The sequence below is a fragment of the Notamacropus eugenii genome, chromosome 2 (genome assembly GCF_028372415.1).
Source record: "Notamacropus eugenii isolate mMacEug1 chromosome 2, mMacEug1.pri_v2, whole genome shotgun sequence".
NCBI lineage: Eukaryota > Metazoa > Chordata > Mammalia > Diprotodontia > Macropodidae > Notamacropus > Notamacropus eugenii.
In genome coordinates, this window is record NC_092873.1 from 73,630,795 (window position 1) to 73,643,594 (window position 12,800).

At 36.1% G+C, this 12,800-nt stretch overlaps 1 pseudogene; it reads right to left on the minus strand.

Annotated features, from left to right (window-relative positions):
• Window positions 1–4,354: 4,354 nt before the first annotated feature.
• Window positions 4,355–5,102, minus strand: LOC140523526 (peroxiredoxin-6 pseudogene; annotated as a pseudogene).
• Window positions 5,103–12,800: the final 7,698 nt, after the last annotated feature.

The window sequence follows — 12,800 nt, forward strand, 5'->3', positions numbered from 1 at the left end:
TTATCCATTTGTCACTGCTAAATGGCAGCTTGGCATAGTGGATGATCTCAGAGATGTGACAAGTCCTGGCTATGTGATAATGGCCAAAACACTTAACCTCTTAGAGACCCAAGAAACTGAAAAAATTATAGAAAAGCTTTCGAGAAAATTTGAACTCTAGTTGACTTGCCCCTTTCCTTTTGTATTCTTTACTTTGTAGTTTTCCTTTTTAAGTGGAATTCTAAAGGCACTGACTTGAATCAATGAAGGTAATTTCTGCATGAAGAGCTCCCCACACAGATGAAATTAATGTTCAAGCACCCCCACACTCCCCATATATGCTTGCGCTACTTTGTATATATCTTTTTATGTACATGGTCTATCTCACTAACTTGTAAGTTCTAAACAGTTTTGTATCAGTTCTCAACATTTTGAGTGATTACACTCTTAAAAATTATTTAAGACCCCTCCAAAGAGTTATCATATATTTCAGCTATGTCTATTAATATTTACCATATTAGAAATGAAACGTATCTTAGTATTATTATGAAAACAATTTTGACTTTGTGGAACCCCTATGACTCCCCAGGCTATACTTTGAGAGTGACTGCCTTAGTTAATAAACCTTACTCTGAGAATCTGTTGGGGATTTTTAGCTAAGAGGCTCAGAATATAGAATGAATATTTTTAAAGTATTTATGTAATAAATTAATAGTCCCTTTTAATAAATAAATATTTAATAAATAAACTTTACATTTTTAAATAAATAGATAAATTTTATTTAATTTATTATATTTAATATTTATCTAATAAAATTTAATATTTATTTAATAAACTTATTTATTAAATATCTAATAAATAAATAATTGCTTTTAAAATAATTATGAACCTTCCATAGGTCAGTTAATTTTCTTTTAAAAAACAAAATAATATAATGCTTCTGTTTTTATATCACAATAATTTTTAAATTTACCTTGAAACAAAAAAAAACAGTTAAGCTAAACCAAAACAATGACCACATGTGACAACACATATGACATTCTACACCTCGTTACTTAATTTTCATCACTGATTGTGAATTCACTTTTTTTCATTTTTCATACTGGTCATTCAGTTATTTTCTTTATTTTTTAAAATCAAGTTAGATAATGGTTTACCAGTTTTGTTTTCTCTCCATAAAAACAGCTCCTTAGTTTATATGCTAATTCAATGTTTGTCTTTTTGCTTTCAATTTATTTAATTTCTTTTTTGATTTTCAGACTTTCTGATGTTTAACCAGGCATCTTAAATTTGCCAGTTTTCTAGTTATTTTTTAGATTCATATCCAATTTGTTGATCTGTGCTTTCATCTTTTTATTGAAGAAGGTGTTTAGTGATATAATTGTCTCCCTGAGGACTATTTTGTCTTCATCCTTCAAATTTTGGTATGTTGTCTCATTGTCATTGCTTTTAAAAAGTTATTGTTTCTATGATTTGTTTGTTAACCCAGACACTCTTTAGGATTAAGTTATTGAGACTCAAATAATTTAAAATTTTTTTCTCAAACTATTTCTGATAGACTAAGCCCTTCACAGCAATGCAAGAATCTAAAACATCCTCCAAAGACTCTTGATGCAAAATGTCATCCACATCCAGAGAAAGAACTATGGAACCACAACACAGAATGAAGTAGACTTTTTTCCCTTGTGTTGAGCTGCGTTTTGGTTTGATTTTCTCATGGTTTCTCCCATTCATTTTAATTCTTGTATGCAATATGACTAATATGAAAATATGATTAATAAGAATGTATGTGTAGAACCCATATAAGATTGCATGCTTTCTCAGGGAGGAGCAGAAAAATTTGAAACTTGTGGAAGTGATTGTTGAAAATTGAAAACTAACTAAAAAAAAATTTCTTCAAAGACCCTTAATTGGATATAATTTTATTCAAGTTGGTAAAAGATGCACAAGTGCTTTTCTGCACTTGTTTACAAGGTAGTTATGCCCTAGTATATGGCTGATTTTTGTGAAGTTGCTATGTACAGTTGAAGAATAGGTATATTCCTTTCCATTACCCATTCAATATTTGTCAAATATCTGAAAACATCAACCTTTTCTAAAATTCTATTCAGGTTCTTCATTCCTTTTTCCTTTTGTTTTGGTTAGATTTTTCTAGATCTGAGTGAGTAAATTGAGGATTTCTACAGTTGTAATTTTACTATTTTTTCTTGTAACTTGTTTAACATTTCCCTTAAGAATTTAGATGCTATGTTACTTAGTGTGTTTATGTTTAATATTGGCATTACCTCAGTATCTATGTTACCTTTCAGCAAAATATAGTTTCTCTGTTTATCACTTTGATTTAGGTCTATTTTTGCTGTTGATTTTCTGAGATCATGATTGCTACCTCTGCATTTTTTTTAGATTAACTGAAGCATAATAATTTTTGTTTCAGTCCTTTGTTTTAACTCTTTATCTTATTTTAACCTTTTCTATTTCAAGTTTATTTCTTGTAAACAATATATTGTTGGATTCTTGCTTCTAATTATTTTGCAATCCTCTTCTGTTTTATGGATGAGTTCATCCCATTCACATTCAAAATTATGATTGTTAATTATGTATTTTCCTTTATCCTATTCTCTAGTACTTTTCCTTCTCTTTGTTTTCTACTTTCTCATTTAGAGTTTCTTTTGCTTCTGATCAGTCCCTTATCTGCCCTTGCATTTATTCCTCCCTTTCACTTAACTTCTTTCCTTCCTGTTTTTCAGTTGAATGAAATATATTTCTGTGTCCAACTGTGTGTGTCTCTATGAAGTCTTCCCTCCTTTGACCAGTTCAGATGAGAGTGAAACTCAAGTGCTGCTTACTTCTCCTGATTCCTCTTCTTTGTTGTATAGACTTCTATTTGTGCATTTGATTTATGTGAGATGGTCTTCCCATTCTTTCCCTCCCATCCTACCCTCTTTCTCTCCCTTTCCCTCCCATCCTACCTTCTATTTTTCTTCTTGTCCCTTTCCATTCTTCTTTTAAGATCCTCAAACTACAACAGAATCAATCCCAGGTCCTTTGTCTAATTATGCTCCTTTGACAATGATGACAATTCAGAATGCAAACAGTATATAATTTTGCTTAATCTTTTATGTTACGTAAACATGTTTACATTTACTTTTCTGTGTTTCACCTGATTTAGATTTGTAAAATTTTCTACTCAACTTTTTTTTTTTTCAAATCATGTACTTTAGAAGTCTAAGTTTCATTAAAGGTCTGTCTTCCCCCCTACAGGATCATATTCAGTTTTTCTGGGTAGGTTATTCTTGACTGTAAGTCTAGATCTTTTGCCCTTCTGTAATATCATATTCCAAAATCTCTACTGCTTTAAGGTGGTGACTATTATTTTAGTGTGATCCAGACCTTAGTTTACTACTTTGTGAATTCTTTCTTTCTGGATGCTTGTAGTAGTTTTTCTTTCTTTTTCTTTTTCTTTTTAGTTTCAAAAAGCTTTTATTTGTGGCTCCCCTAAAGGCAAAATATCCGAAAACAATCCACTGCAGAGATAATGTTTTATAGTAAAGAAATAGTATCTTTATCCCTTCCTTTCCCTCAAGCGTACAAGCTTTCATCTTATTATGAACATTTAAGAGCAATCTTCCAAGTCTAGACACATGACTTGTTTAAAAAAGGCACCCATAATTATAACCCTCCACCATTCCGTACAAGTCTAGCAGGCATTGTGCAGCTTCTCTGTAGTCTCAACCACATACTCGTAACATAACTAGAAAGCTCTTCTGCCCAATCTAACAAAATATTTTAAGGTTGTCTTCTGCTTCCCTTTATCTGCTAGAAAGAGAAGAATCTCCAAATCTTTCGTAACTGTGGTCAGAACGCTCAGCATTTGAGAGAAAAACCCAACCCTATCTGAAACATCCAAATTATTACAAGTTGTTGGTCACAAACTAATGGAGGTGAAGCTCAAAACTAGACATGTTAAACTGTCTCCTCCCTCAAATGGATAATTAGAAAAAGAGATGATTTATCCTATTCCTGCAATGCTCCCTTTCCTACTAGTTGGCTGATGATGGAGACTGCAACAGATCTCACAAAGATTTAAAATCCCAAACAGTGCCACCCCAAAGATAGCCAGCAGAGAGACAAGAGAGTTCAATGACCCAAGTGAAATGGTGGTAAAGGCACAAGGAGAGGAATCATGCGTGACTTTTAGTGCCATTTTCATTTAACAGGCCATTAGTAGAGTAACCCAAAGACTCCTGACTTCCATCACCCCAAGAGGTTTAAATCAATTACTGTAGGAAGACATGATTGGCAGGCTGGTATCCTTTTTCATAGAGACCTTCAAGGGAGGCCCAGCCAGATCCCAGCATGGTCTTGCTGGAGTAACCTAAGGCTGAGGGGTGTAGCGTAAGTGTTTCTTGCCTGAAGGGAACTCTTTGGTGAAGATGCCTTTTGGAAACAATTTTTTAGCTTCCTCTTCAGGCATAGTTGGAACAAACCATAACACTATCCCCACATTTCCAGTCAACAGGAGTAGCAACCTTCTTGTAAGCTGTCAACTGAAGGGAATCGACCACTCTGAGGATCTCATCAAAGTTCCTGCCAGTAGTTGCTGGGTAGAGGATAGACAGCTTCAACTTCTTATCAGGGCCAAAGATAAATACCACAAGAGCTGTCAGAGGCATGCCCTGCCGGTCTCGTTCATCTGGGTCTAACATGCCCAACTTGATGGCAAGGTCCGTTTGTGATCATCAATGATAGGGAAAGGCAGCTTCTCTGTGGGTTCGTCTCCATCGTATGCATTGATATCCTTACGCCAGGACAGATGGTCTTGGACAGAGTCAATAGAAAGGGCAATCATCTTAACATTCCGCTTTGCAAATTCTAGGGCCAGCTTCGCAGCACGGCCCAGCTCTGTTGTATACACTGGAGTAAAATCTCGAGGATGAGAGAAGAGAATGCCCCATGAGTCTCCGAGGAAGTCATGGAAACGGATGCGGCCGACCATGGTGTCCATCTCGAAGTTGGGGGCCTCATCTCCGAGCAGCAGACCTCCGGGCATGGCGACGGCGGCGAGGGACAGGAGAGGGAGGAGGAGACGCAGCCAACGTGGGCGCTCGTTCATGCCGGGAAGCCGCTCGCGAGGCTGCAGAAAAGAGGGGACCTCAGTAGTTTTTCTTTCACTCAAGAGCCTGGATTTTGGCTATAGTGTTCTTGCTATAATTTTTGGGCTTCTTTCGAAAGGTGGATTCTTCATATTTCTACTTTACCTTTTGATTCTAAGAGGTTTAGGCAGTTTTCTTTTAAGGTTTCTTGAAATAACATGTCTGAGCTCTTGTTTTTGGCCATGGCTTTTAGGTGTTCTATTGATGTTAAATCATCTCTCCTTAATGTTTTCTAGGTCAGTTGTATTAGATATGAGATACTTCACTTTTTCTTCTTGTTTTCCCCAAACTTTTGGCTTTTAATATTTTAATTTTAATATTTTAAATATTTCTTGATGTCTCAGGGAATCATTAGCTTCAATTTAATCATTTCTACTATTGAGGGAGTTGTTCTCTTGGGTAAGGTTTTATACCTCCTGTTTCAAGCAGGGAATTCTTTTTCTATATGTTGCTTCCATGGCTATAATTTCCTTTCTTCTTTTTTTTTTTTTTTACCTTTTCTCCTCTAACACTCTAATTCAGTTTGATAAAACAATCATTTTTTAGCTCTTCTAAAAAAAACCTCTTGTTTAACTCTGGACTTGTGCCCAAGTAGCTTATTTCTTTGAGGCTTTGGTGTCATTATCGTCTTATAGATTTGTATTTGAGCTTGTCACCATAATAACTCTTTAAGGTGAAACTATTTTTTTTTTGTTTGTTCATTTTTCCAATTTACTACTTGATGTTAAGGCTTGGCTCTGTGAATTTCTGAGAAGAATATCTAGGCTGAGCTTCTGTCTTCTAGGACTCTTATGTTGTTTCCTTAGACATTTAGTGTTTAATAATTACTGAATCTTGGGACAGCTCAGACCGGGGATCTGTAAGATATCAATGCCCCCAAAGTGGTGTGATCCAGTGAAAACCTACTTCATGTTTTTTTTTTTTTAATCTGAACTCTGCAAGTTCTTGACCCAGTTTTGGGTTTGAACAAGACCTCTGTTAGCTTTTCTGTGGTTGGAAGTTCCAGTATACTACAGTAGCAACTGAACATTGAGCAAATGCAGTGTTGAGCTTCTATCAGCCTACTTCTAGTGTCTCAGGTTCAGAATAACTGAATTGCAGGCCTGCTCTTTGGTCTATGATTCCTGTTCTGATTATCCCACTGCAGGCTTCAACATGGACTGGAAGCTAGAAATGCTTCTGAGCATTTCTCTGCTCCTGAGATCAGAGCCACAATTTGCTTCTGAATGTGTTTCTAACTCAATACACAGCAAGTGCCCATGACCATGACCAAGATGACTTTTCTCCATCATGCCCTGGAACTACGACACAGGAATGAGTAGTGAGTGATATAGCTACCAGGTGCCACTTATTCCTTTACCATACACTAGTTCAGGGACCTAATGAGATCTTTTCCTGTTTCATTACTTCTTTTTCTGGTGTATAGACTTGATACATTTTATTTCCTTGGGTGCTGGGTGATTCCATGAAGTGTGTTCCTGGCCAGAAACCATTTCTAGGGTCTGCAGATCTCTTTGTCTGACTCCCTGTGATGACATGGGCTAACAAAATGATTCTCCATGATTTTTTCCCCTTAGCTTTCTTGATTAGGATTTAGTCTGAAATATTGTGGAGGATGTATAGTGGGGGAGCTGGGCTATAGTTCTTTCTGCTACTCTGCTATCTTGACTCCTCCAAGGATCTTTCTAATACATCACAATGACCTCATGAACCTGACAACTTTAACCCCATTCTGTTCTTCATAGAGTGAAGGGAATTTATAGATTTATTCACCTATAACTTTGCTGATGAAACTTAACTATGGAATCATGAATAGAACTGGGAAGGATCTTAGCATAGCCTCTTAATTTTGCAAATGAGAAAATGGAGCCCTAGAGAGCTTGTCTTGTCCAAGGTCACCCAAATGGTTAGTAGTAGAACTAAGAATAAAAGTTTGGATGACTTGACTCTTAGTCCAGTGTATTTCCTACTGTTTTATTTTACTATTCTTTTGAGTAAATAAGTCACTGTTAGAACATGAAGATAATATTACTGGTATACTGTTAGTTAGATGAGAGCTGGAAGCAGTGGTGTGTTACATTGAGCTATTCTGTCTCTGTTTCTGTCTCCATCTGTCTCTCCCTCTGTCTCTCCATCTTTTTGTCTCTTTTTATGTCTCTTTCTACTTTCCTGTCTGTCTCTGTTTCTGTTCCTCTTCATCTCTCTGACTCTGTCTCTTCCTCAGCCTCATTTTAGTTGTGAACACAGCCCAGTATTGAACGTCAGATGACTAGGTTCAGACTGGTGGTTCTCTTTGATTCACATGCAAACTATGAATTTAGAATTGAGCAAGTAGATAGATTTTAGTCTCATTTAATAAGCTCAATTAATAGACCACAGAAAATTCACAGGAAATAATAAGCAAAGCATAAACTGTATAGTTTAAGAAATGATGTAGACACGTGGTGCTTTGTTTAACATTATAGAATAACTTGCAGAGTCAATAATACTTGTCAGTTAAGTACTATATATAAAAAATACTGTATAGAGGAGAGAGGTCTTACATTGTGCCCATAACTAGATGAATAATAAAAACTTCAGTTGCTCAATCAATTATTTGGGTGACACAATGACAAACAATTGCTTTCCCTTTCATCTCCCCCATGTTGATAAGTATATCTTTTAACTTCACTACTACCAGTCCTGTAGAAGTGGTTGGGAATCATTCTCACTCAAGGTCATTTTATGTTTCTCTTTATTTTGTGGGTTTCCTTGGCAAAGGATTCATCACTAAGTGGCCAGTATTCTGACAATGAGGTTCTCTGCAGATAGCGAAGTTCTCAAAAAGCAGTCATAGTTTCAAGCCTAGTAACACTGGGTGACTCCTAGTTCAGTTTAACTCTTCACAAAGGAAAAATCTAATTGGATGAAGAATGCCTATTTTCCAGACTTTTATAAGCAGCTATATAAACCACTCATAAAAGTAGTTCATCAATATATGCAACATATTTTATACAGACATTGAAGATTGATAATTAACTGAGTTCACAATGAGTTAAAATAGTTTAGATAATTAACTGGGTTCATTATAGGAGATGAAGAACAGGCTGGACTGCCATTAGAAAATTATAAAGTCTTTTAATATTGGTTTTCTTCCAATAATACTATATGGTTGTGATTTATGGGATGCTCTGGTCTCTGAAAAATTAAAATTGAGTCACACAAAAATAGTAATGAAAAGGCACATGAACGTAAAAAGAGGTAGATTACTCTTAAAGCAATAGTGAAGGATAATAAGTGGACAGCCTATTTGCTATATTGGTATGAACATAACATCAAGATGAAGGCTCTGAAAGTATTGGGTAGACCATTTGTGAGGGATTTATGGAAGAACATAAACATGATTGCCACATGGGGAAAAAGTGTGACTAGGATGTGATATGAACCATTGGAGGTGGTGTTCATTTTGAAGACCTTATATACCTATTAAAATATTGAAGTGATAAAGAAGCATTGGTTAGCATTTTGATGGGAACTGGCTGATTTTTTCAATTGCTTTGGTGGCGCATTGGTTTAACCTTTAGCTGAAATATGAAATATAGAAATATTTGCAAAGCTCTGACATCGATAAATCACGTGTCTCATTTTTTCTTTTGTTCCTCTGATCGCTTCTGATACTTTTCAAATAGCTAGACCATATTGTGGCATGTGTTTTACCAACTACAATGCTTTTTTTTGCCACTAGCTTTCAGTCTGGAGGGAAAATCTTACATGCCTTCAAGGTCACCATTAGGGAATTTTTGTGATGTTCAATACGGTATCTGACAGCAAATTTTGCTGAATTGGCTACAGAAAATACATTTTGAGATTCAAACTACTACCAGTTATAAGGTAGATCCAGCTCAGAGAAATGGAACTAACATGCTTCAGACTAAAGTAAAAGTTATTATATGTTATGACTATATGTCTTATTCAGGGCTTTATTGTGAAACATAAACTAAAGGGTGAACAGGTATAAACCCAACAGGAGCTGTAGAATCATATGCTCAAATCTAAGACTTTTAGAATGGAAAGGGATTGGGATTGAGTCTGTGATTTTATTGATGCAAGGAATTCCTGATGAGGAACTTCCTCTACCAATGCAGATTAATACCTTCTTTGCAACTTATAAACTTAGAGGGTTCTCTAGATCACTGAGGTGAAATGATTTGCCTAGGTTCACACAGTCAATAGAAGTTAAAGACAGGGCTTGAACCTGGCTTTAGGACTGACCTTTTATCTACTATGCCACACTTGCTTCTATCACTGGAAGGGAATCTTTGAACTGTCTCTGAGAACTGGAAGGCATCTAAAATACTATTTAGCCAAACTGCTTTAGTTAGCATATGGGAAACTGAAGTTCAGAGACATAACATAATTTGCCCAAATTCACACAGTAAGTTCACTTAAGTTAGGGTTCTCAGATCTCCTGATCAGTGCTTCTTTAGTATACTTTACTGTCTATGTGCTTTCTTAGTATATCAGGATTTGTCATCTGGGCCCTGAGGAAGTGGAAGAAGCAGGGTTTAAGAATAGAAGAAAACCTGACAACTAGATGGATCAGGAAAGGCTTCAGCATTTTTCAAGGAGGAGAATTTTGAGAGATGTTGGTGAGAGAGCAGTATAAGCATATGCCGGGCTTGAAGGTGTCCGATAAAGTACTGAATTCAGGGGTTAGCAATTTGGTCAGTTTGACTAGAAGGTAGAATTTGTGAAGGGGAATAATAAGTTCTGTTGTAATTCTGTAAAGGTAAGGTGCAGCCAGACTGTGAGGGGTCAAATTGAAAAGTTTATATTTTATTTGATTCCAAGGGCAATAGGGAGCTACTGAAGCTTTTTGAGTGGATGAAGAGTAAGAGAAGGCTGACATAGGCAAATGTACTTTATATTATTTTCTTAGTTACATAAAGGGTCACATACATAAAGAACACAAATGTTCAGGGCACACCTGTAGGGACATATAAGGAACATAAATGATAAAAGATCACAGATGGATGGGTGGCTAGTATCTCTAATGCCACAGAGCTGTTAATAACATCTGGTGAGGTCACTATTTTTCTCCATTTGGATTTGCTTCCTGCTGGTACCATGAGACTTGCAGATTCTGCTAAATTAGTAGTAGATATGTACATGTGGCTTTGCAATCTCTTCTGAGTTTTGTTCCCTACTGATCTCATGTAATTGTTACTTAATAGCTGGTCCTATGGTTATTGCTGGTCACTGAACAGGTGGTGGGAACAAGGTTATGGAGCTTTTCTCCAGCTTCTGACTTCAACAGTAATCTTCAGTTAAAGTGTGACCTTTTATCCATAAAAGGAAGAGAGTGAACTCTACCATTATTTCTTTAGTTTGAAGACTTTTTTTTTCTATACTCTGTTACAAAGAGCCCTCACAATTCAGTTGTCATACTACTGTACCTGTTCTCTCTCCCTCTCACTACCATTTTACGATGTAGCAAATAAAATATAGGAGGAACAAAAATGTTAGAAAGCTGAAAGAACTTCTTGATGACTTTGAGAGAGACTTCTGTAGCGAAGTTGAGGTAAACTTCATGACAAAGTGAACTCTGCTTGAGGATTCCATGTTGAGGACTCCCTACTGATCAAGTGAAGTGATAAGTGGCCATCATTCCCCTGATGGCTTCAAGTAAAAGACAGTGGAGATATGGAGACTGAGATACTGGAACTGAGTTACTAATAAACAGGAGTGAGATTTGAAAGGACTGGGACTGGGGAACTGAGAACAATTTACATTGAAACATCAGACCACAACCCACGAGATGCCCAGGCTCCAGTTCACTGCTCATCTTTCTCCTCTGAAGGATTGCTCAGGGAAGCCAGTTCCATTGGTTCCATTTATCTGTCCATCCACTCCAAATTCCATTTCTTCTTGTGTTAGGAGGACTGTGGGGAGAAAATATATCTAATTTTTTCTAGGCTACAGCCCACATTTGAAAAGCTTATTCCTTTCAATAATATTTCTGTTATAAAGTACTTGAAATTGCTTTTACTTTTTACTGCCATTGGCCATCATTTTGTCTGTTTTTGAGCATATAGAGCGTAATTGAAAGACATTTAACTAAAAAAAAGAAAAGGAGCCTTTCTTCAGCACAGGTTAAGGTGGGGGTGGGGAGAACTGGATAATTTTAAAATTTTAGTAATTTTCAGATCCTACCATAGATTTTTAATTATTAATTTAATTTTAGTTTTCACCATTCATTTTCACAAGATTTTGAGTTGCAAATTTTCTCCCCATCTCTCCCCTCCCCCACCTTAAGACATGCATTCTTATTACCCCTTCCCTTAATCAGCCTCCCTACAATCACACCTCTCCCTTCTCTTATCTCCTTCCCTTCTATTTTCTTGTAGGGCAAGATAGATTTCTATACCCATTGCCTGTATATCTTATTTTCCATTTGCATGTAAAAACAATTTTTAACATTTGTTTTTAAAACTTTGAGTTCCAACTTCTCTCCTTGCCTCCGTCTTCATCCACCCCTATTGAGAAGGCAAGCAACTCAATATAGGTTATACATGTATGGTCATACAAAACACTTCCATAACAATCATGTGGTGAAAGACTAACTATATTTTTCCCTTCACCCTATCCTGCTCCCCATTTATTCTTTTCTCTCTTTTGGCCCTATCTCTACTCAAAAGTGTTTACTTCTAATTACTCCTTCCTTCCATTTGCCTTCCCTTTTATCATCCCCCACCTCTTGCTTATTCCCTTCCCCCCTACTTTCCTGTAGTGTAAGATAGATTTTCATACCAGATTGAGTGTGCATGTTATTCTCTCCTTAAGTCAAACCTGGTGAGAGTAAGATTCACTCTTTCCCTTTCACCTCCCTCCTCTTCCCCTCCATTGAAAAAGCTTTTTCTTGCTTACTTTACATGAGAGTTAAATTATCTCATGTAATTTAACATTACATTCTATTTTTCCCTTTCTCCTTCTCCAGTATTTCTCTCTCACTCCTTACTTTTATTTCTTTAGACATCTTCCCTTCACATTCCCTTAGACATCTTCCCTTCATATTCAACTCACCCTGTGCCCTCTTTATATATATATATATATATATATATATATATATATATATATATATATATATATATATATATATATATATATATATATATATGCACCCTCCACTGACCCTAATACTGAGAAAAATCTCAGGAGTTACAATTACCTTTCCATGGAGGAATGCAAACAGTTCAACTTTAATAAGCCTCTTATGATTTCTCTTTTCTGTTTACCTTTTCATGTTTCTCTTGAATCTTGTATTTGAAAGTCAAATTTTCTATTCAGCTCTGGTCTTTTCATCAAAAATGCTTGAAAGTCCACTATTTCATTGAATGACCATTTATTCCCCCTGAAGTATTATACTCAGTTTTGCTGGGTAGGTGATTCTTGGTTTTAATTCTAGCTCCTTTCACCTCTGCAATATCATATTCCAAGCCCTTTGATCCTTTAATGTAGAAGCTGTGAGAACTTGTGTTATCCTGATTGTGTTTCCACAATACGTGAATTTCTGACTGCTTGCAATATTTTCTCCTTAATCTGGGAGCTCTGAAATTTGTCTACAATATTCCTAGGAGTTTTCCTTTTGGGATCTCTTTCAGGAGGTGATTGGTGGATTCTTTCAATATC